Source organism: Equus asinus, chromosome 24, assembly GCF_041296235.1.
Source record: "Equus asinus isolate D_3611 breed Donkey chromosome 24, EquAss-T2T_v2, whole genome shotgun sequence".
NCBI lineage: Eukaryota > Metazoa > Chordata > Mammalia > Perissodactyla > Equidae > Equus > Equus asinus.
Window position 1 is genome coordinate 50,682,716 of NC_091813.1, and position 21,228 is coordinate 50,703,943.

Genomic DNA, 21,228 nt, shown 5'->3' on the forward strand with positions numbered 1-21,228 from the left:
GCTTAGGTTAAGGATCTGGAGATGGGAAGATTATCCTGGATTATCGGGGTGGACCCTGTGTAATTACAATGGTTTTTATAAGAAGGAGGCAGCAGTATCAGTCTGAGAAGATGTGATGACCAAAGTAGAGGTGAGAAAGAGAGAGAAAAAGAGAGATGTGAAGATGGTATGCTGCTGGCTTTGAAGATGGAGGAAGGACCCAAGATCCAAGGACTAAAGGCAGCCTCTAGAAGCTGGAAAGGTAAGGAAACGGGTTCTCCCACAGAGCCTCCAAAGGAATGCAGCCCTGCCAACGCCTTGATTTTATGATGTCTAACCTCCAGAACTGTAAGATCGTTTGTGTAGTTTTAAGCTATTAAATTAGTGGTAATTTGTTGCAGAAGTAGTAGAAAAGAGTACTCCTTGGGTTGTGGTTTGGTTACATCTGTGTGCCTCAGGTTTATCCTAGCAGCAGCCCCGTCAATCTTGCCAAATGCTTTCTCTGAAGTCCTGCCCCAGCTGTGAATTATCATACCTTGAATCTCTTTTTGGTTATCAAGACCGGAAATATACTTAGGCAATACACTGAAAGACAAAATGAAAGCCAAAACCTACCACACAATAGATCTGAGAAGACTGAAGTCTAGGAGGACAAGGTCGTGGTCTTGTTTACCACCCTTTACCTAGTGCCTTGCACACTGCCTTGCACAGTGTTGCATAGATTGTTGGAATGTCAAAGGAACAAATGAACAGAATAGTTCTCCTGCCAGCAAGGTGGTGCTTGCAGAAGTAAGGGGCACATGGATTGTCACCCTGCTCTCCTCCCTATCTGCCACCAGCAAACCAGAGGACCGCACGACTGTCTGCAGAAATAAAGTCCTAGTCAGAATGAATTTCTACATCTGCATCAAAGCCTCTAAAAGCATAGAAAACCACAGGAAAAAAAATTTTGTTTTACAAGTAATTTACATTTGTCACAGTGTGTGACAAACTCTGAAAGACCTACATATCTAGGTGAGTTTACATAGCAAAGCCTCAGACTACCAACGCTATATTTCCAATTCTGTCCTTTCTGAACAAGCCAAGGTAATGATTCCAGGCCTTACTTCATTTCTCTCTGCAAGAAATGGATATAGGTCCTGTGATGCATGGCTGAAATTACTTCTATATAGATAAAAGAATAAATAATGGAATTTTCCACAAGGTCTACTTCTTTCTAATTGCCATGAAATCATCCTCTATCTTGGAACTGGAATAATTTAATTTGACCTGAAGTGGAAACTTTTATTACTCTAATATGCCTTGTATTTTTATGCAGAAGACAGTGCCAGCTTTTGACCATTCCTAGAATATGTGCCAAAGTCACCACTGTGATGTCCGCAAGTGTAATTAATTAGTGCTCTAACTGAGAAAGTTAGGAAAGACTCCAATGATAGATGGTGAGTGTAATTTCCCAGATAGTGTTGAGAAGCTTTGGAGGAACACTTCCTTCCTAGAAAAGCTAGGATGTGGAATATTTGGTTAAATATATACAGAAAAATGAGGAAAAACTTGACTCTGGCATAAAAGAGAAAAGTAATTTATAATAGTGTCTGTTTCAATATGTAAAGGCATTAATTTGCCGACACTATAACAAACGACAGAGTAGTTGGAAAGTTACGCCTGTTTGTACAATCACCGTTGGATGGAGACTGATAGGTTTTACTTTTACTGCTCAAATACCTTGAGCAGCATTACTCTTGCTGATGACCAAATTTTGGTTAAGTTCTAGAAAAGAAAAAGGAAAAGTTCCCCTTGATTGCCACGGCTCTATGTTTCTTCCATTGTAGGAAGTACATTTTCGCTTTTCTGAAATCAGGATGTGTCCTTTAAGCACTGTCAGCCAGGCGTCAGTCACGACATCATTGTTATTGTCATTGCCTGAGCATGTGTGAACTTGGTTATTGTTACTGATTTCATTTCTGGACAAACTATTTAAAGACTATCTGAATAAGGGATATGACCACTGGTTGTTGTCTGAAAACTTTACATCAATATCTTTGGAAGGCTCAAAAAACTGCTAGCATCAAAAGTTACATAATGATGTCAGTGTCTTTGAAGAAAATCCTAGACATAAGAGTTGAGCACTGTTTTAAGAAATACAGCATCATCAAAATACTTGATAGCAGGGAGGATAATATTGTTTCAAAAAACATGGATATTGACAACTCTGAGTCAAAAACTGTTGCAGAAAATGTTCTGAACATGAAGAAGTTTTAGAACTACCTTAACAACTTATTTTGCTTTTGTTTTTCCTTTTATATATGTCCAAATGTGTTATTTGATTTATGTCTAAATAAGTCTAAAAGAGCTCTTTAAATAAAGATAAAATAAAAATTCTATGTAAGAAGGCATTGTGTCATAGTTTAAATGGCAATGTTTTCCTTTCCTTTTTTCTGTCTTTCTTGGTGACATTTAAATAATGTTTATGGGGGCTGGCCCAGTGGTGCAGTGGTCAAGTTCACACGTTCTGCTTCGGTGCCCCGGAGTTCACAGGTTCGGATCCTGGGTGCAGACGTGGCACTGCTTGGCAAGCCATGCTGTGGTAGGCGTCCCACATATAAAGTAGAGGAAGATGGGCACGGATGTTAGCTCAGGGCCAGTCTTCTTCTGCAAAAAGAGGAAGATTGGCAGTAGATGTTAGCTCAGGGCTAATCTTCCTCAAAAACAAAAACACAAAAATAAATAAATAATGTTTATGTTTGACAGCTGATAATGTCTTAAATTAGATGAAATGCCGTAGTTTTCTTCCTGGAAAATTAATTGCATAGTAAAACAGTGGGAACATATCTTGTTTTTATATGTAAAATAATGTTAAATTCCGGGCACAGATGAATAAATGTGAGTTTTCCCTCTCGGAAGTGGGGCAATTTTTTGTTGATAAGGACTTCCTGCTTGATATCTAGCATTCCTGATCCCACCTAATGAAAGCCAGTAACTACCTGCATTCTTTGTTATAACCAAAACACACCTCCACAAATTCCCAAGAGATCCCTAAGGGAGGCACAGCTCCTGCTGGGAAGCTCTCCTTTAAATACTTAATGGGTATAGTATTCCCATTGCTTCTCACTAGAGGGAGCAACTGGTCTTCGAGAAAGTAATATGTCTAGTCTACGATGGAAGAACTTTGGAATGGTCTTTGACTATAAATGAAATACTCTTGTAATTTAAATTGAATTCCCATCTTTTATTCCCACTAAGCTGTAAGTAATTTTCTCAGACAGGCTTAGGTTTGTTATGATGGCTTTCAATAATCCCACCAGACCAAAGTACCTTATATGACCCTACATCCTCTAACAAAGTCCTACCTGTGTAGACTGGAGTCATAGACCTGGTTTCAAGTTTGAGTTCTGCCACTTACTGCTGTTTGATCTGAGCAAGTTGCATCATCTCTTTGAGCCTACATAGGTAATATAATACATACTTTAAAGGCCTATTATGAAAATGAAATAAAATATGTGTAAAGTGTTTAACACTTTAGTATTTTTAGTATTTTTATATTTAGTATTATTATATTTTTAGTATTATTTGTATTGTTTTATGCTAAAACTTACATACGTTAAAATTAAACTTTTGTACAAGGTATAATCAGGCACTAAATTCCATTACAACAGTTAAGTGTCTAGGAGTTCACAGAAGAAAGACATCCACGTGGGTTAGAGTGGTCAGGGAAATCTTCATGGAGGAAATGAGACTTGACTTGTATCCTACTATGAGTAAGAGTTGAATAGCTTGAGGAAGAGGTGGGACATGAGGACATAGTAATCATACTTGTCCACTGCTCCAGTTATTTCAACATGCATTCTAGACCTGCAGTATCCCATATGGTAGCCAGTAGCACATGTGACTATTTAATTGAAATTTATAATTCAATTCTTCAGTCATAATCACCACATTTCAAGCGCTCAGTAGCAACATCTGGCTATGACTACTGTACTGGACAATGTGCAGTATTTCATCATGGCAGAAGAGTTGTATTGGACAATGGTATTCCTGACATGTAGTATCTTCAGGTGGTGAACAGAAAGGGGGACTTGCTATAACTAAAATGCCATACCATGAAGATAGCAGACCTATACCTTATAAAGATCTTAAGGAAAAAATTATGCATTGAAATTCATGTTTTCAGTTAGCTTTTTTTTCTGAGCAAAAATTGTGTGTGTTTATGTTGGGAGTAAGTAGTCTTACTAGAAGTACTTATCTACTGGCTCACATAATATCAATAAGATAATCCAAATATGTTGCTTCACTATAAAACATAGATTTAAGATAATTTACAAAAGTACACCCTTAAGAGAGAGGAATGAAGCTAAATGAATCAAATTCAGGAAGTATTAGTTAAAAAATTTGTGTCATTATATGAGTCATTTAAATAACCAATAAAATGTATGCTTGGTGGGACTACCCCCTACTGTATTTTTAGTAAGATAAATAAAGTGAAAAAAAAACTAATGTATGTGAAACAATGAAAATAATTACATATATTTTTAAAAGTCACTGTGAATCAGTGATTTGTTTGGTACAATAGCATAAACTGACAGTCAAGTCATTTAATAAACTTGCCTTTATATTTGAAAACATCTCAAAATCCTAAGGTTAAGAAATTTCATAGAAGGGAAAATATTTCTTTGCATTTTCTAGATAAATCCTTTAAACATTGTTCCTATGAATTTGTGTTGTTGCTGTTCATTAGAACTCCAGAGCTCATATATAATCTTACCAAAATATCAGAAATTTTTTTTTTAGTACAGTCCCAAGGTCAAAGAATCTTTTTAGAACAACCAGACATTCATGATAAAAAAGGCCTACTTCTTTTAAAGCAAGTTTCATCAAAGTCATTTACTACTTTCCACATAAAAATTAATTTAATATGAAAAGTTCATATTATAGTATCTAACTTGATACTTTGGCTGTCATAACTCTTTATTCGTTAGCTGAGAACTCTGCCTTGTGAATTCTTTGGCTCTAAGACTATATTACAACTTCCTTCGGTTTGTGAGCAAGCCATTCTATGCACATATGTTTTAAAAATGTGAAAAGTTGATTTGGAAAGAGACCACCATTCGTTCATTTGATGGAAATTATCTCATCCCCTCTATGACATAGGTCACCTTGTTGTAAAGATTAGGAGATCTCAGAGAGGTCGAGTGACTTAGCTAAAGTTTCTTGGTGAGCAGTGGAGTGTGGACTTTGCCTGACTTCAAAGCTCTTTCTACTATGCCGTATTGCTTTTCTGATTTCTTGAAATCTTTGACAAAAACCAGGAAATTCAAGGACTGTTGCCTGTTTCCTGATAAGTTCTTTTTCCAGTGTTTGCATCTTCAGTGCCTAGCGCCCAGAGGATCTTCATGCAGTGTTGTCTACATTGAATGACTCCACACTGAAGGCTAACTTAAACAGCCATGGGAACTGTTATACATTAATCTAAACAGAACATATGGCTTTTAGGAGACAGTTGCCCTCAGTGGAAGCATTTATTAAATGTGGGACAGATTTAAGAAACAATTCATCCTGCTACTGCTGGTATTTCTAACTTAACAGCATTTCCAGATTCTCGGACTTGGGGTTCAGAGATTTCATTTGCTGATGAATGAACTCAAGGATAAAAGAGCTCTAGCCAGTAAATATTTCATTAGTTTTTACTGTTTTATACTCAGAAGGAAGTTTTGAAAATAAAGGTTTGTTATCAGGAAATACATAAAGTCCAATTTGGAAATAACTTTTTCTAACTCATCCTGAGAAGAGAGAGGCAAACTGCATTCTTCCCACTTAGCATATCATCTATGCATATGTAGCCTCTCAGTTGGAAACATTTCCCTGATTCCAAAAACTGAGAGGGTTCATCTTAACTTCTCTCCCAAAGGAGAAAGTTTTCCCAGTTCAACTCCTGTGAAAACGATAAACGCTGGTCCTAGAACTGAGTTACTAATACAAAAAAGTAAACAGAGCCCCCAGTCTAAATTTGCTTGATTTTCTAGCCACCATTCTGCTCTGCAATGTCATCTGTAGCCCAGTAAGTGGAGGCACACACTGGAGACCTGGCCACTCTATTTGTTCTTTCCAAAGTCTATAAAATCAAAACATATTTGTTATTGTTTACTACATGCAGGACACAGAGCTGGAATTCAAAGATCTGAAAAGCACAAGGGGCCATCCCAGTGGCGCAGTGGTTAAGTTCACACGTTCTGCTTCAGGGGCCCTGGGTTCGCCAGTTAGGATCCCAGCTGCAGACCTATGCATGGCTTGTCAAGCCATGCTGGGGCAGGTGTCCCACATATAAAGAGCAGAGGAAGATGGGCACTGATGTTAGCTCAGGGCCATTCCTCCTCAGCAAAAAAAGAGGAGGATTGGCAGCAGATGTTAGCTCAGGGCTAACCTACCTCCCCCCCAAAAATATCTGAAAGACGTAAATTCTGTTCATTTATGACATTGTGGAGAAGATAGAGAAACAAATAATTATAATACCAGATGATAAATGCAGCAAGAGAGATGTGAGCAAAGGGCTGTGAATTCACGGAACAGGAAGTTTGTATTCCTATAATTGAAAAGAGAGCTGGGTGAGAATTCACAAAGAGATAATTTTGAGATGATTTCTAACAGAAAAATAGGATTATAACAGGAACAGGGAGAGAGAAAGAATTTCAGGCTGATGAAACAACTTGAGCAAAGACCCAGACACAAGTAGGAGCCCAGACAGCTTGAGGAATGTCTGAAAGATAGGGCAATTACTGGGAGGTGATGGTTAGGTAGAATGGAGTCTGATGGCTAAGGGCCTTTTACATATGTGTGTGTGTGTGTGTGTGTGTGTAAGTGTAATATATATTATTTACATAATTGTATACACATTTTAAAATCCTATGAGTATTAGAGGATATTGAAAGTTTTTAAACGGGAGTGACATGGATTGTGTCAGAAAATAACATTAATTGTCATATGGAAAATGGCTTGAAGTTTGTACGATTAAAGGCTGGGAGATCAGTTGTGAAGTGTAATAATTCAGACAGGGATTGATGAAGATATCTTTAGAAATGTGGTAGTGACAGAACTGAACATTTCAGAGAAATAATAAAAGAATTGACTGAAAAACTAGATATGAAGGTGAGTGAGGAGTTAAAAAAGAGTGATTTGTTTTAGTTTGGACAACAGGGATGGGTGGAAATGTGAGTGAGTTATGGAGTATAGGAAGAGGATCTGGTTATGCCAGGAGGGGAGAAGTCACAAGTTCAGTTATAGACAAGGAGAGTTCTGTTGTGAATCTGGAGCAGCCCACTGGAGATACTGGAAGATGGATTCGAGTGTTTGTAGATCAGAAGAGTGCGGTCTACAGATAGATTTGAAAGTCATTAGCGTATAGGTGATAGTGGAAACTCTCAGTGGATGAGAATGCCAGAAAGACATGTAAAAGGAGAAAAAAGGAGAGCAAAGAATAGAACTCTATGAAACGCCAACATAAAAGAGACAGGTGAGGTGAGACAAGCAGAGGAAATTGAAAGATATTCTTTAGAGGTAGGAGAAGAAGCACAAGAGAATGTTGTCCCAGAAGGCAAGGGAGGAACGGGCTTGAGGAAGCTAGGGTTCAGGAAATGCAGCCATGTTGAGTGAGGTGAAGAGTGGGAAGAGAAGCTCCTCAGTTGGGCTGCTGTGTGGGCATGGGCCTCTTTAGTGAAAGCAGTTTCAGAAGAGTGGAGGGACAGAAGGGTTACAAGGTCGAGGAATGAATGAGAAACCAAGAAAGTATAGACGGCATGTGAGGTCAGTGCTTTCAAAATTGGCAGTTTAGAAAAGGAGAAAGACTAGGTGATAGATTCAGGGAGACAATGGTCTGAAGGAAGAGAGTTTGTAACAAGTGGGGTATAGAGAAGTCCTAATTGTATATGTAAATTCAAGTAAAGATAGTTCGGATGTCTTAAAAAGTTTTATCTAACGTAACAATGTACCATAGACTGGGTGGCTTATAAACAACAGAAATTTATTTCTCATAGTTCTAGAGGCTGGAAGTCTGAGATCAGGTTCCTAGGGTGGTTGAGTTCGGTTCCCATTTGGAGACTGCTGACTTCTCATATCCTCATATGGCAGCAGGAGGGCAAGAGAGTTCTCTGGAGTCCGTTTAATAAGGGCACTAATCCCATTCATGAAAGCTCCACTCTCATAACCTAATCATCTCCCAAAGACCCCACCCCCTAAAACCATCACATTGGGGGTTAAGATTTCAGCATATGAATTTTAGGGGGACACAAATATTCAGTACATTGCACCAGGCAAAAAAAAACTAAATGTCAGTAGATGAAAGGTTAGATAAATTATGTCATGTTCAAACAATTTAATATTACATAACTTTTAAAAAAAGAATAAAATGGATCCAAAGTAGTGACTTGGAAAAGTATCCATGTTACATTAAAAGATATAAAAGAACATTGCAGATCAATAAGTATATCACAATTTTATTTTAATAAATAATATAAGTTGATTCCCGTATATCTATATAAACATGGAAAATGTTTGGCAGGTGGTCTCCATGGAAATGGGGATCAGAAAAGGGAAGAGGGCTTTAACTCCTTGCTTCCTACCATTTTAAAGAGAGGTGGTGACATTAAAATGACTTTTATACTTTGAATTTAGAATATTTTTCCAACAAACATTAAAAAAACCTCTCTTACACAATGATGAAATAATTTAACTTTATATGATCAAATACAGAATTTAGTATTCATTCAAAAGAAGAAAACAACATGAACTAACACATTTGCTTTGATAACTTTTTGGACTGGATAACTTTTTGGCTGAAGCCAAAACATTTGCTCAAAATGTGATATTGAGTTCAAGGTGAATTAAGGATTTTTTTTTTTTTTTGCTTAAATCTGGAAGGTGAGGCCAATATTAGGTTAAAAAGTAATTTAAAACAGCTGAAATTCAGTCAGAAACTTAATTTTTTGAGGTGAACCTGTGTGTTATGGAGTATTGGTTGCTTTAAAACGAACCAGAAGTGACCTTGGTGATTTGGTAGTATTTCTTTTATTTAAAGTATATTTTAAAATTTATGTATGTATATTGTCAGTGTTCTACAGACAAACAGAACCAATCAGAGGTAGATATAGACATAGAAATAGAGGTAGTGATAGAGATAGAGATTTATCATGAGGAATTGGCTCATGAGATTATGGAGGCTGAGAAGTCCCGTGATCTGCCATCTGCAAACTGGAAACCCAGGAAGGTCAGCGATGTAAGTCAGTCTGAGTCCAAAGGCCTGAGAACCAGGGGAGCTGATATAAATCCCAGTCCAAGGATAGGACATTAGATGAGATGTCCCTGCTCCACCATGATGAAGGGAAAAAGGAGCAAATTCCTCCTTCCTGCACATTTTGTTCTAGTTAGACCCTCAACAGATTGGATGGTGCCCACCCACATTGGGGAGGGTAGTCTACTTTAGTCTAGGAATTCAAACGCTAATCTCACCCAGAAACACCCTTACAGACACACCCAGATATAGTGTTTAATCTGGGCGCACCAGTCAAGTTGACACAAAATTAACCATCACAATCTACAAGTTAGTAATTAGTGAATAGTCAATAATTATGTCTATTTTTTATAAAAACTTATTTTGTATGAAAGGTTTAAAAGCAGGGTGCTGGAGTTAGCAAAAAACACAGCTGGCTTCAAAGTTAAAAATAGTTTATTTGTTAGAATTTCATTGAAGATAACCGATTCTTTTTAAATTAAAAGGCTCCTATAGTCATACGTAAGTTTAAGTAACTTAAATAATCTAAACCAACCTTCTTAGATTGAACTTCGGGGTCTCGATGTATTAATAGAAGTGTCAAGGAAGATGGGAAAGTCGTGAATAGGGGACTTGAAAACTCAAGGCCACAAGGACTCTTGGAATGGAGAGTAGATGGGAGAAGCATTTGTGAAGGGAGGAAGATGGTGTCAGAGAAAAGCCCTGTGAGCCGATACCGGGGTCCATGGCATCAGAGGTAGTTCAGCAAGTCAGAACCTCAGGCCAGAGTCTCTTCATCCAGTCTTTGGCCCCTTTTTGAAGCCAAAAGGGAGAATATAACAAAAAAGAGGAGACGTAAGTATAAGTCCCTCCCCAATCTCCTCTCGCTGATCTTTATCACCAATTCCAATGCAGAACATACCCTCTCAGAACCCTGAGATATATTGAAATGAAGAGAACATCCACCAACCACCTACTGGGCACGTCCTGTAGTAAGCATGATAAGTGTTGAGGATTCCAAGATAAAGATACTGGTTTTGCCCTGAGAAATAGTCTAGAGGGATGGAAGGTGATTTGGAAATAAATCATAACACTGCAGTTTGGAAAGGGGAATGTTAGGCATATTTTGCCAAGTACAATCTGAGCACTTAGCACAGAAAAAAGACCTAGTGAGTGCCTGGGTAGTTTGCAGAGAGATTCATAGAAAGGGTACACTTGAGCTGGGACATGAAGGAAGAAGAAAGATGTGAGAGGAAAGGATGGGAGACAGGCTCAGGGAACAGCCTAGGCAAAGGCAGAGAGGAGGGAGAAAGATGGCTTGTGTGACAAGTATAGACAAAATAGGGGGGCAAGAGTGGGTAGGGGGAGGAAAGCGGAGGGCAGAAGGCTGGAATGTGGACTGGGCTGTATTTGAAGGGCTTTGAGGTTCTTTGTGGAGTACTGTGTTCTGCCATCAGTGTCCTGCTGAACTCTGACAGCATGCATTTATTTCTTCCTATTTAAAATTTGCTGACTTTATCCCGAACATTTTAAAATTTTAGGGTCTTTATATAAGATGAGATGTGATCTAACAGCTAAATTCGCCAAGATGTGGATCAGGAAGGCAGGAACCACTATACAGAAAATAAAATATAACAGCTTTAATTTAAATGTTCAAACAAAGTAGAGCTGTCTAGGTTTTCAGAAAGCGATAATGTACCTCCTGAAAATTCATTATGTTTTTTGATACTGTTGGTTTCAGTTATTTTTCAATACATGACTAAACCCTGGAAGAGAATAATTTTAATTCAAAGCTTAAATAGGTTTACTAAAGGGGAAAAAGAAAATTGCAAGTTGTCATTTTATTTCTATCCTAAAAATAGCTGGAACATTATCATTAGAAGTCTTTTTGAAAGTAGAACTTCATAAATTGGGACTCTGATGAAAATTTTTCTATAATCTCATGAGATTTGCCTTTGCTTAGCAAACCATCTCTTCATGATTATCGCAAACAAATAATAAACAACGTATATTAGAGTTATGTTTACAATATAAAAAAACAGATAAGTCCTTTCATTCAACCTCATCAGTCTTGAAAACTTTTTTTTCAGTACAGAGATAGTTCTGAAATCCCTAGTACGTACTAGGAGCCATTCTAGATACTGGGAATATAGCTTTGAACAAGACATGCCAAATCCCTGCCCATAAATGACAATAAATATGAAAATGTATAAAAAGATAATTTAGGGGACTAATAAATTCTTTTAAGAAAGTCACTTAAATGAGTGACAGGGGCTAAATAGTAAGAGGAGGCATTTGTGTGGAGGTGATATTTGAGTTAGACCAGAATGGTGAGAAGGGGATCCACTGGGAAGAGTATTATGAACAGAAGAAACAAAAGAGCCAAGACTCTGAGGCAAGTCTAGTCGACAACAAGAAGAGTATGGGGCTGAGTAGTGAACAAGCTTCATTTAGGAGGAGAGGTCAGAGAGATGGGGTAGTCAGATCACGTAAGGCTTTGAAGGCTGTAAGGAAACTGGATTCTATTCTAGTAATGAGAACCTGTGAGTGTTTGGTAGCGTGAGGGTGACGTAACCGGATTCATGCTTTGGAAAAGTCATTTGGGCTGTTTTGTGGGGATTTCGTGGGGAGGAAAAGTGGAGGCAAGGAAGCCAATGAATCCTTCAGCGGTCCAGGGGAGAGTCGCTATTGGCTTGGGCTAGGGTTGTCACTGTAGAAATTACGAGAAGCGGTAAGACTCAGGATATAATTTAGATAGGCAAACTGCCAGGCCAGAATACTAGAGATTTGAAGGATAAACATCCTAGCTCCTCACGTTTCTGGTGGAGAACAACTCTGATGCATGTTCCACACAGTCTCTCAAAGGTCCCAGTGACCTCTGGTCCCAGCTGCTCTCATCAATAACCTGCTCATCATCACCCCTGTAGTGGCTCCCTTCCTTCCTTCTCTTTCCCCAGTTCTCCAACTAGTGTCTCTTGGGATCACCTCCTAAATAAACTACTTGTACTCCAGCCCCTGACCAAGGGTCAGCTCCCAGGGGAACTCCGTCTAAGATGCTACTTTTAGTAAATTCTGAATAGTTAATTAATGGGGACTACAATGAGGACCTTTAATAGGTGATATTTTTAGGATTATTGATTTGTTGCATATGCTTCAAGATAACAAAACTTCATTTTCACCTCAAGTTTATTCTCCCCTCTACTTTCAAGGTCCTCTTTATGAATTTTCTTAGGGTAAATTATCTGGACCATTTTTTGTCAAACCAGGGAAAGGTTAAGTTAGAGGAAGAGGTGGAGTTGCTCCAGCACCTCTTTGCCTCATAAGGCACCGTCTACCACCACAATGGAGCTCTCTGGAATTTAGTCGTGATCTGTGATCACCAGGCTCTTAATGAATTCTTGCTAAACTGTCGTCACGGGAATTGGATTGAGGATTCAGACATGGTGATTAACCATCCTGGTTTGCCTGGGACTAAGGGGTTTTCCTGGCCTGAGAAATTCAGTGTTAAAACTGGTCAGTCCCAGGTAAATCTGAATTACTGGTGACTTTTTCAAAGTTTAAGCCCTGGATAAGAAATATTTGTGTTCTAATTCCTGATTTGCCATTTATTGGCTTAGTGATCGTGGACAATTTGCTTAACCTTACTGTTCCTTCATTTCTTATCTGTAGGGTAGAGTTAACGCTAATACCAAATTCATAAATCTGTTGTGAAGAATAAATGAGGTTATACATATGTGGTAGGTAGAATAATGGCCCCCCCAAGATGTCCATGTCCTAACCCTTGGAACTGATGAATATATTATGTTATATGGCAAAAAGAAATTAAGGTTACCAATGAAATAATGGTTGCTAATCAGCTGACCTTGAGATAGGGAGATTTTCCTGGATTTTATCTGTGTAGACCCAATGTAATCACAATGGTCATTTAAAGCAGAAGAAGGAGGCAGAAGAGGAGGTCAGAGCGATGCAGTGTGAAAAGAACTTCACCAGCACTGCAGGCTTTGAAAAAGGAGGAAAGGGCCACTAGACAAGGAATGTGGAAGCTGGAAAGGGCAGGGAAATGGATTGTCCCCTAACGGCTCCAGAAAGGAATACAGCCCTGCCGATACCTTTAGTTCAGCTCAGTAAAACCCATTTTGGGCTTCTGATCTCCAGAACTGTAAGGTATTAAATTTGTGGTGTTATAAATTACTAAGTTTGTGGCCATTTGTTACAGCAGCTATAGAAAGCTAAACATGTAAAGCATAGAACACATTTTCTGACATACAGTGTTCACATAATACCCTTAGCTAACTCAGTTCCAGTGTTAATACTCAACAGGAAACATTTGACTTTTCTGCATTTTGAGAGCCGGCCAGGGTGAAGAGAAGCCAGATTCTTCTGCTCTATCTATTTATGAACACCTTTCTCAATCATTAACCCCTGAATAAAAAAATTTTTTTCTATACCTCAGGCTAGATAAATTATATTTTTCCTTTGAACCCTTAGGCATTGTTTGTACATCTATTAGGATTATTTGATTTCTCTTGTTTTGAATTATTTGTGAATTTATTTTACTTATCCCTCTTTGGAAACAAGTTGAACATGAGGACAATTTTAACTAGCTTTTCTATTCCCAGGATGGTATCAATTTGCATAGAGTAGGTACTAAGTACTAAGTATTTTAAGTAATAAATATGGGAATAGAGGAAGTGAAGGCAAGCAGTTTTAATGTGATCTAAAAATTCCACAGTCACGTCCGCTCACATGGCAATGCCCAATCCTGGTTTGCAAGGGAGGCAGAGAGAAGTTAGTCTCCAGCTAATGTGGTTTTGTGCTCACCTAAAATTCCTGGAGGAAGAAGGACTGAATATCGAGGAACAATTAGCAGTTTCTCCCTCTACTGGTTTTAAGAATAATTTGAACCAATTAAAAGTTATCTATAATTAGGGGTTTAGAAGCTCTGAGGGAACAAAATGTCCCAAAGCCATGGTAAACTAGAAGTGTAGGTAAACTCTCTCATCCTGAAAGCCTGCTTGAATTGAAAAATTATTCCTTGACTTTGAGTGTCATAGAATTTGAGCTCATAAGTCTTATATCTATTATAACTGAAATATATTTACCTTATCCTGGGCCAAAATTTTCAAGAGTATAAGCCAAGTTAGGTCAGTTTTCTGGAGTCTGCCCTTCAGAACTTCCTCATTTTTTAATTTCCTGGCTTTAATGGCAAACAGAATGAGGAAGAAAAAGGGCAAAAGAAATGTATGCCACATTTGTGGGTAGTGGAAAGAGGTGGCAGAGGCAAGCACAGAATTCTGAGTATAGTTACAAATATATATTAGCTAAGCTCTGGATGAACTTTTGATATATAATTGGTTGGACCGTTAAGGATTTTTGGGAAGAAGAAACAAAATCCTAAACTGATTTAATCTTCTGGGGATGTTATTGTTTTTACTTGGGGCTTTTCTCTGGTGTTCTTAAGTCCTTTAGCTAATGCAGCAGCCAGCATGTGTTAAAGTTACTTTAAAATGTGGGTGGGTTACTTCCTTTTTCCTAAACGAGTCAGAACACATTATAGGCAGAGAGGACACATTTTAAAAATACCTAGATCTAAATAGATATAGATTAGGTATAGGCATGAGAATAGGCATAGAAACAGAGAGACAGAGATTGAGACAGAGAGAGAAATAAAGATGAGAGAGGTTCTTCTCACTCAACTTGTACCAAATAGGGTCTCCAAAACTTGAACAAAACTCTTCACAACTTTTTTTTCTCACCTCAGAGGTCCCAGATAATCTTTCAGTGCACATCTTTCACAGTTATTAATCTTCAAATGGATAATTCCACAGTATACTGAGAATTGAAGCTGAGAAAGTAAAATTAACATGGCCTGAAAAAAAGTTACTTAACACATTTTTCTGTTTTCTGAGATTGCCAGTGTTTTGGCGATGGTTGGCTGTGGCAAGGATAATGTGGAACATTAGATAGAAATATAGTTGTGGAATTTTAATAAACTGCCAGTCTGCTAATAATTTGCTTTGGTTCAAACCATTTTTTTTGCTTGGCAGTTATTCAGAAGTCTTAGTCCAGAAAAAAAGTATAAAATTTTCATAGAAGGATGTGCATAGTATTAAGAGAGCAAGAAAAAGACAGACCTTCACACTTTCTGGAAAGAGACTATTCAATGCTACACTATTAAATTTGTATTTTTGGTGGTTCCTCCAGTCCTTTGGGATCCAAAATCACAATTAGAGAAACAATAAGTAAAAGAGTCATGTTTGAAAAGCAAGTTTCAAGTAGTACATTTTTGGTGGCTATTACTATTTTCAGAATACTAAAATTTCAGAATACTAAATATTCCTTAATAGCAGAGGACTCATTTCCTGCCATATTTGAATATTATTTTCATACAGATGCAAAAATGAAACAAAAAACCCCAATTTCAAAAGTACAAGTTCCTTTAACTTCTGAATATTTAATGTTATCATTCTGTTTGATAAAATTTCAAGTAGTGAAGAGCTGAGAATTTTTAGAATTCAGAGGGACCATGTCTAATATTTGGCAATTTCTTAATATGCTTCATGACTTATATTTATCTTATCTTTCCCGTCCTGCTAAAGATCTACTTTGCATAATTGTTTTCCTGACTATTCTGCCTCAGGCTATAAAGTCTAATGAAGGGATTTTTGGCCTTCTACTAACTTACTAGTGCTAGTGTCAAAGAACTATTGTCCTTCACCCACTCCTCCCCCACTTTGAATCTAAGTCCAAAATAAACGAAGGGTAACAAGTTTTCTTCACTGCTTTTTAGCATAGAGTTTCAGTTCAGGAAAAGTTCTGTTCAAGAATGAATTCCAGTAGTGTTCCTCATGCCGGCAGGGAGCATAAAAGACTTGGACTAATGGAAGTAAGCCAGAGTAAATTCCACTCTATTTGAGTGAAGTCATTTCTATATGATAACATGTGATTATGATTCTTAATGCAAACTTCATGGCCATCTTTTCTTAAGAGTTTACATGATAGGCATTTATGGACAAAAACTTAAAATTATCCCAACTGTGGTTTGTATTCAGATACTATTCAAACACAAAGTTTGGAGTAAGGTCCTAAGAGATAGCACATTCTATGGTTGGTCTACTGAGGTAGTCGGGCTGAAATGTTTTGGATGGGTGTTCGTGTGAACATGAAGAGAGAGACAGCAGACAACTTCCGGTGTAGGCTTCCCCCTGGGAAGTGAAAGGCAGTCCTAAAGACCCACCTGGAGAGGGAGTCTTGTACCTCTTCCTCCTTGGATGGTCAGGACTTCCTGGATGCCCTGGCCTTACCCATGTGGAGTAAGGCTGTGTAACCCTGTTTCAGGAGAAGTCGAGTCCTGCTCATGATCGTGCTCTTTTGTTGTGTGTTACCTCTTCTTTTAGATGTCTATATGTCTTAAGAGGGAAGAACTATTTTATTCCTTCTTCATATATTTACTCTTGATCCTTCAATCCCTTCTCCATACCACAGCTGGAGTGATCTGACAAGTAGTATCAGATTAGCTCACATCCTTACTTAAAACCCCTCAGTGGCTATCTCTTAGGATAAAGACCAAACTACTTTTACCTCACCCTAAGTTCTCTCTCTTTCTCCCTTCTAGCCATAGTTAATGGCTTTCATGTTCACATTTAGGCCAAGCTCCTTCCCGACTTGAGTCATTTTTATGCAGTTTGCTTTGCCTGGAATTCTCTCCACTTCCATCTTTCCCACCTCCCTCACCCTTTTCACCACTACCTCTTATTCATCCTTCTCAACTCAAAAGTCGCTTCCTCTGAGAAGCCTTCCTTGAGCCTGTGTAGAGGCTCTTCTGCGTAGGGCCTGTGTGGAGACACCAGGTTAAACTCCTTCCCCCTCATACACTTTCACCACACTCTGCGTCCCCATTTGTAGCACTTACTACAATTGTAGTTAATTATTTGTTTAATGCCTGTTTCCCTTGCTAGATTGTAAACTCAACAATGACATCAAATATGCAATTAACAGCTGCTGTATTACAAATATCTAGCACAACATCTGGCACATTTTAGACATTCAATATATATTTGTTGAATAAATGCATAAAGGGTGAGCCAACAAATGACCAAATGGATGGTTGAATGGATGGCTAGTCTGATTCTTTTTTGCACACTACCCCACCTCCACCACCCAGGATACATGCGGGGCAAGACAGCAAGAGATATGTGCATGTAATAGGTCCCATAGGGCACAGCACAATGAGGGCAAGGGAGGGCTGGGGGGTGGGGATGGGAGCTCATAAGCCCTTTCCTTAGAGGCAGCTACGTACAGTTCAGGAGGGCCAGAGATCAAATTTCCTGAAGAAGAGTGAGGGTTTTGGGTGGAATGGTGAGCCAGGCCTGTAATGGCTGCTGAGGGACAGAATGAAGCCAAAAGCCAAAGATGCTGAAATAAGGAGCAGTGAGCCAGAAGTGGAGAAATGAAGGCCTTCTCAGTAGTTCTAGAAATAACATGCCAAAGCCTGGGAAGCCTTCTGTGAGCTCCACTCACATTGTCACGGGTGAAATGTTCATTTAAAGGCAACAGTCCAGGTCGCAAGGTATTTACCCCCGCTTTTCAAATACACTTCCACCTTTCCTTATTTGAAATTCAGATATTTTTGGATGTTAGAAAAGAGATAGATAGGGTGCATATACCATGAATTAAGCATCATCCCCAGTGAGTTCTGAGGCAACGCTTGTTATCAAACACACCAATAGTCATGCAGTGAAATGTATGAATATTCACAGTGAGTGGGATAAAGAAGCACCATCAAGAGCCTCAGATCAATTCAGGTCTAGTTTTGCTGCCAAATGAAATACAAAAGTACTTTCAGAGTTTTTGTATTTGAAAATTCTGGATGAGAGATTGTGGGCCTGGTACAAAGCCTTGTGTGCTTCCGGTGCCCTGTTAATTCCTGTTTGATTCTCAGCAGCAAGGGAGGAAATGCCCTGGTCGTCTGATTCAGGGAAATCCTGACTCAGGGAAATTCCCAGAGTTCTCCCGGGCCTCATCTGCCCAGAAGAAAACTTGGCCACTGCCTGTCTTTTTCTTAGGCTGCTGTGAGATTGCTGTCAGTCTACAGTCCTTATTAAGTATCTGCTGTATTCAGGGCTCAGTCAGGAGATAGAAAGATAAGCAGAAGATGCGCTATTTAGATTTATCCTTCTTTAGGTAATCCTTCTCCATCCTAGACATTTTACCTGAACTCCATGTCTGATTTCCAACGGCGTAATATACAGATCCACTCAGCATTCGAAAACAAAACAGGTTATCCTCCTTCAACCTGGAATCAAACAAAAACCAAAATCTACTACTTATCTTATAATCCTTATCACCACCTGTTGAATTGCCCAAGCTAGAATCAAACTTTCCTTTTCTTTACTTTTCACACATAACTGGCACTAAATGCTGTTGAATCACCCACACGGCTGCCTTCCTCTCACACCCAAAGAGGCCTCCGTCGCCTCCGCTTATTCAGCCTCCCAAGTCTCTTCTCTGCCCCTTATTTTATGTTCTCTCATATCCGTCCATCTCTTCCTCGCTGACTTTAGCCATTTTTCTATAATAAATTATTTTTTAACATACCATTTGCTTTAAAAATTCTTATTTTCTTAAAAATGTCAATGTCATAAAAAAATAAAGTTGGAGGAACTTTCCAGATTAAAAGACACTAAAGAGACAAGAAAATGAAATACAACAATTCATGATCCTGGATTTGGTCCTATACAAGATAAAAAAATGCCATAGTATCAAGGTCATTATTAGGACAATTGACAAAATTGAAATAGATAAAAGTATTATATCGCTGTTAAAATTTCCTGAATTTGACAACTGTAATATGACTATAAGAAAGGATGTTTTCAGTCTTAGAAAATACACACCTATTTAAAGATTTTATTTTTCCTTTTTCTTCCAAAGTCCCCCTGGTAAGGTACATAGTTGTGTATTTTTAGTTGTGGGTCCTTCTAGTTGTGGCATGTGGGACGCCACCTCAGCATGGCTTGATGAGCGGTGCCATGTCCGCACCCAGGATTCGAACTGGCGAAACCCTGGGCCACGAAGCAGAGCGTGAAAACTTAACCACTCGGCCACGGGGCCGGCCCCAACACACTGAACTATTTAGAGGTAAAGGAATTATGTATGAACCTACTCTCAGCTAGTTCAGAAAAAAACATAATATGTGTGTATATATCTATCAGTATATGTGCGTATACGTGCATATCTATGTCTATTTCTATATGTCCTTATAAATAATATTTATATTATACAGTGAGAGAGATAATAATAAAGCAAATGTGACAAAATAGTAACAACTGGTAAATCTGGGTAAAGCATATATATAGTTCTTTGTACAATTCTTGCACCCTTCCTGTAAGTTTGAAATTATTTCAACATAAAAACTTCCAAAAATTCAGTTTTTAAATACTAAACTTGTATTACTTTTATCCAAACAACAAACTTTATTAGAACATAAACACACACACATATACACAAATACACGATTTCATCAGCTTCCCACTGCCCATATAGAGTGTAAGCTCCTCAGCGTCATACTGAGGAACTTTCTATAATCTGGTCCCAACTTAGTTTTTTTACCTCACTCTTTGCTTTTCCTCCAGGTACTCCTTACTCTATCCATGCTGAAATGATCAGCATTCTTTCTTCCTCCTGTGTTTCTGTTCCTGCTGTTCTCTCTAAATGGCATGCCCTGCTTGTTCCTCTGCTGGTGGCTTCCTATGCTTGCTTTGAGACCAAGCTCACGAGTCAGCTCCTCTGCAATACCCTCCTCTACAGCCCTTGGCAAAGTTAACACTTCCCTCCTATTATGGACTGAAGATTTGTGTTCACTGAAGTTCATATGTTGAAGCCCGAACCCCCAGTGTGATTGTTTTAGGAGATGGGGCCTTTGGGAGGTCATTAGGGTAAGATAAGGGATTAGTGCCCTTATAAGAAGAGACACCAGAAAGCTTGCTCTCTCTCTCTGTCATGTGAGGATACAATGAGAAGGTGGCTATCTGTAAGCCCGGTAAAGAGTTTGCACCAGGAACCCAATCTGCTGACACTTTAATCTTGGACTTCCCACGTGCCAGAGCTGTGAGAAAATACTTTTCTGTTTTTTAAGTCATCCTGTCTGGGGTATTTTGTTATGGCAGCCTGAGCAGACTAATGCACCCATCTCTGTATTCATAACACTTTGCATAGAGGTAAAATATAACAGTTAGGACTCTGTCTTATATTGAGTCGCTGTGGATCTTTCTCTCCCACTGCGGGGTGAATCCTGAGGGCAGCAGTTGTGTGCTTTATCTTTCCGTCCTCAACACAGTGCCAGACCCTCTGGAGTCCAGGCTTGCTGAACAAATGAAGCAGAATCCGAACCTGACCACTTCATCATTCACTAACCCTACTGTTTGAGTGTGGATTCATTACTAGTTTGCTTGAATTTGTGACAAGTTGCTTTTAGTATTTGACAGAGAGAGCCACAGTTTCTAATCCAGCAGGAGACATGGTACATAGCCTTGCCTGCCTCTTGCTGGATCATCTGTGATGCATTTCAGCGACCTCAAGAGAATATCTTAATAAAGAATGTTGAATGCTTTTAATTGAAAACTGTTACTCTGAAAAGAAATAAAATTTCCATCATACACTTTATATGGACATGAACTAGATATAAAGCGTACTTACATTAATGGGGAAAGATTTTTTTAAATGAAGTATTATTAGTATTTTTTTTTAAAGATTGGCACCTGAGCTAACAACTGTTGCCAATCTTTTTTTTTTTTTTTCTGCTTTATCTCCCCAAATCCCACCTGGTACATAGTTGTATATCTTAGTTGCAGGTCCTTCTAGTTGTGGCATGTGGGATGCCACCTCAACGTGGCCTGACAAGTGGTGCCATGTCTGTGCCCACGATCCAAACCAGTGAAATCCTGAGCCACTGCAGCAGAGTGTGTGAACTTAACCACTTGGCCATGGGGCCGGCCCCC

At 38.7% G+C, this 21,228-nt stretch overlaps 2 long non-coding RNA genes across 5 annotated transcripts in view; one reads left to right on the top strand and one right to left on the bottom strand.

The window, feature by feature from the left end:
* LOC123280454 (uncharacterized) overlaps positions 1 to 21,228 on the top strand; it is a 37,353-nt gene that overhangs the window by 1,065 nt on the left and 15,060 nt on the right. For 3 of the 4 annotated variants that reach the window (XR_011497847.1, XR_011497848.1, XR_006519367.2), the window contains exon 2: positions 86 to 241. This is a non-coding gene — a long non-coding RNA (uncharacterized lncRNA). Of the gene's footprint in view, positions 1 to 82; positions 242 to 21,228 lie in introns of all 4 variants that reach the window. The other variant, XR_011497849.1, reaches the window with a different exon arrangement.
* LOC139041842 (uncharacterized) lies at positions 1,411 to 19,973 on the bottom strand. Its single transcript, XR_011497850.1, has 3 exons — positions 19,841 to 19,973; positions 18,445 to 18,527; positions 1,411 to 2,628 (listed from the first exon to the last, which is right to left on the bottom strand). It is a non-coding gene; the product is annotated as an uncharacterized lncRNA (long non-coding RNA).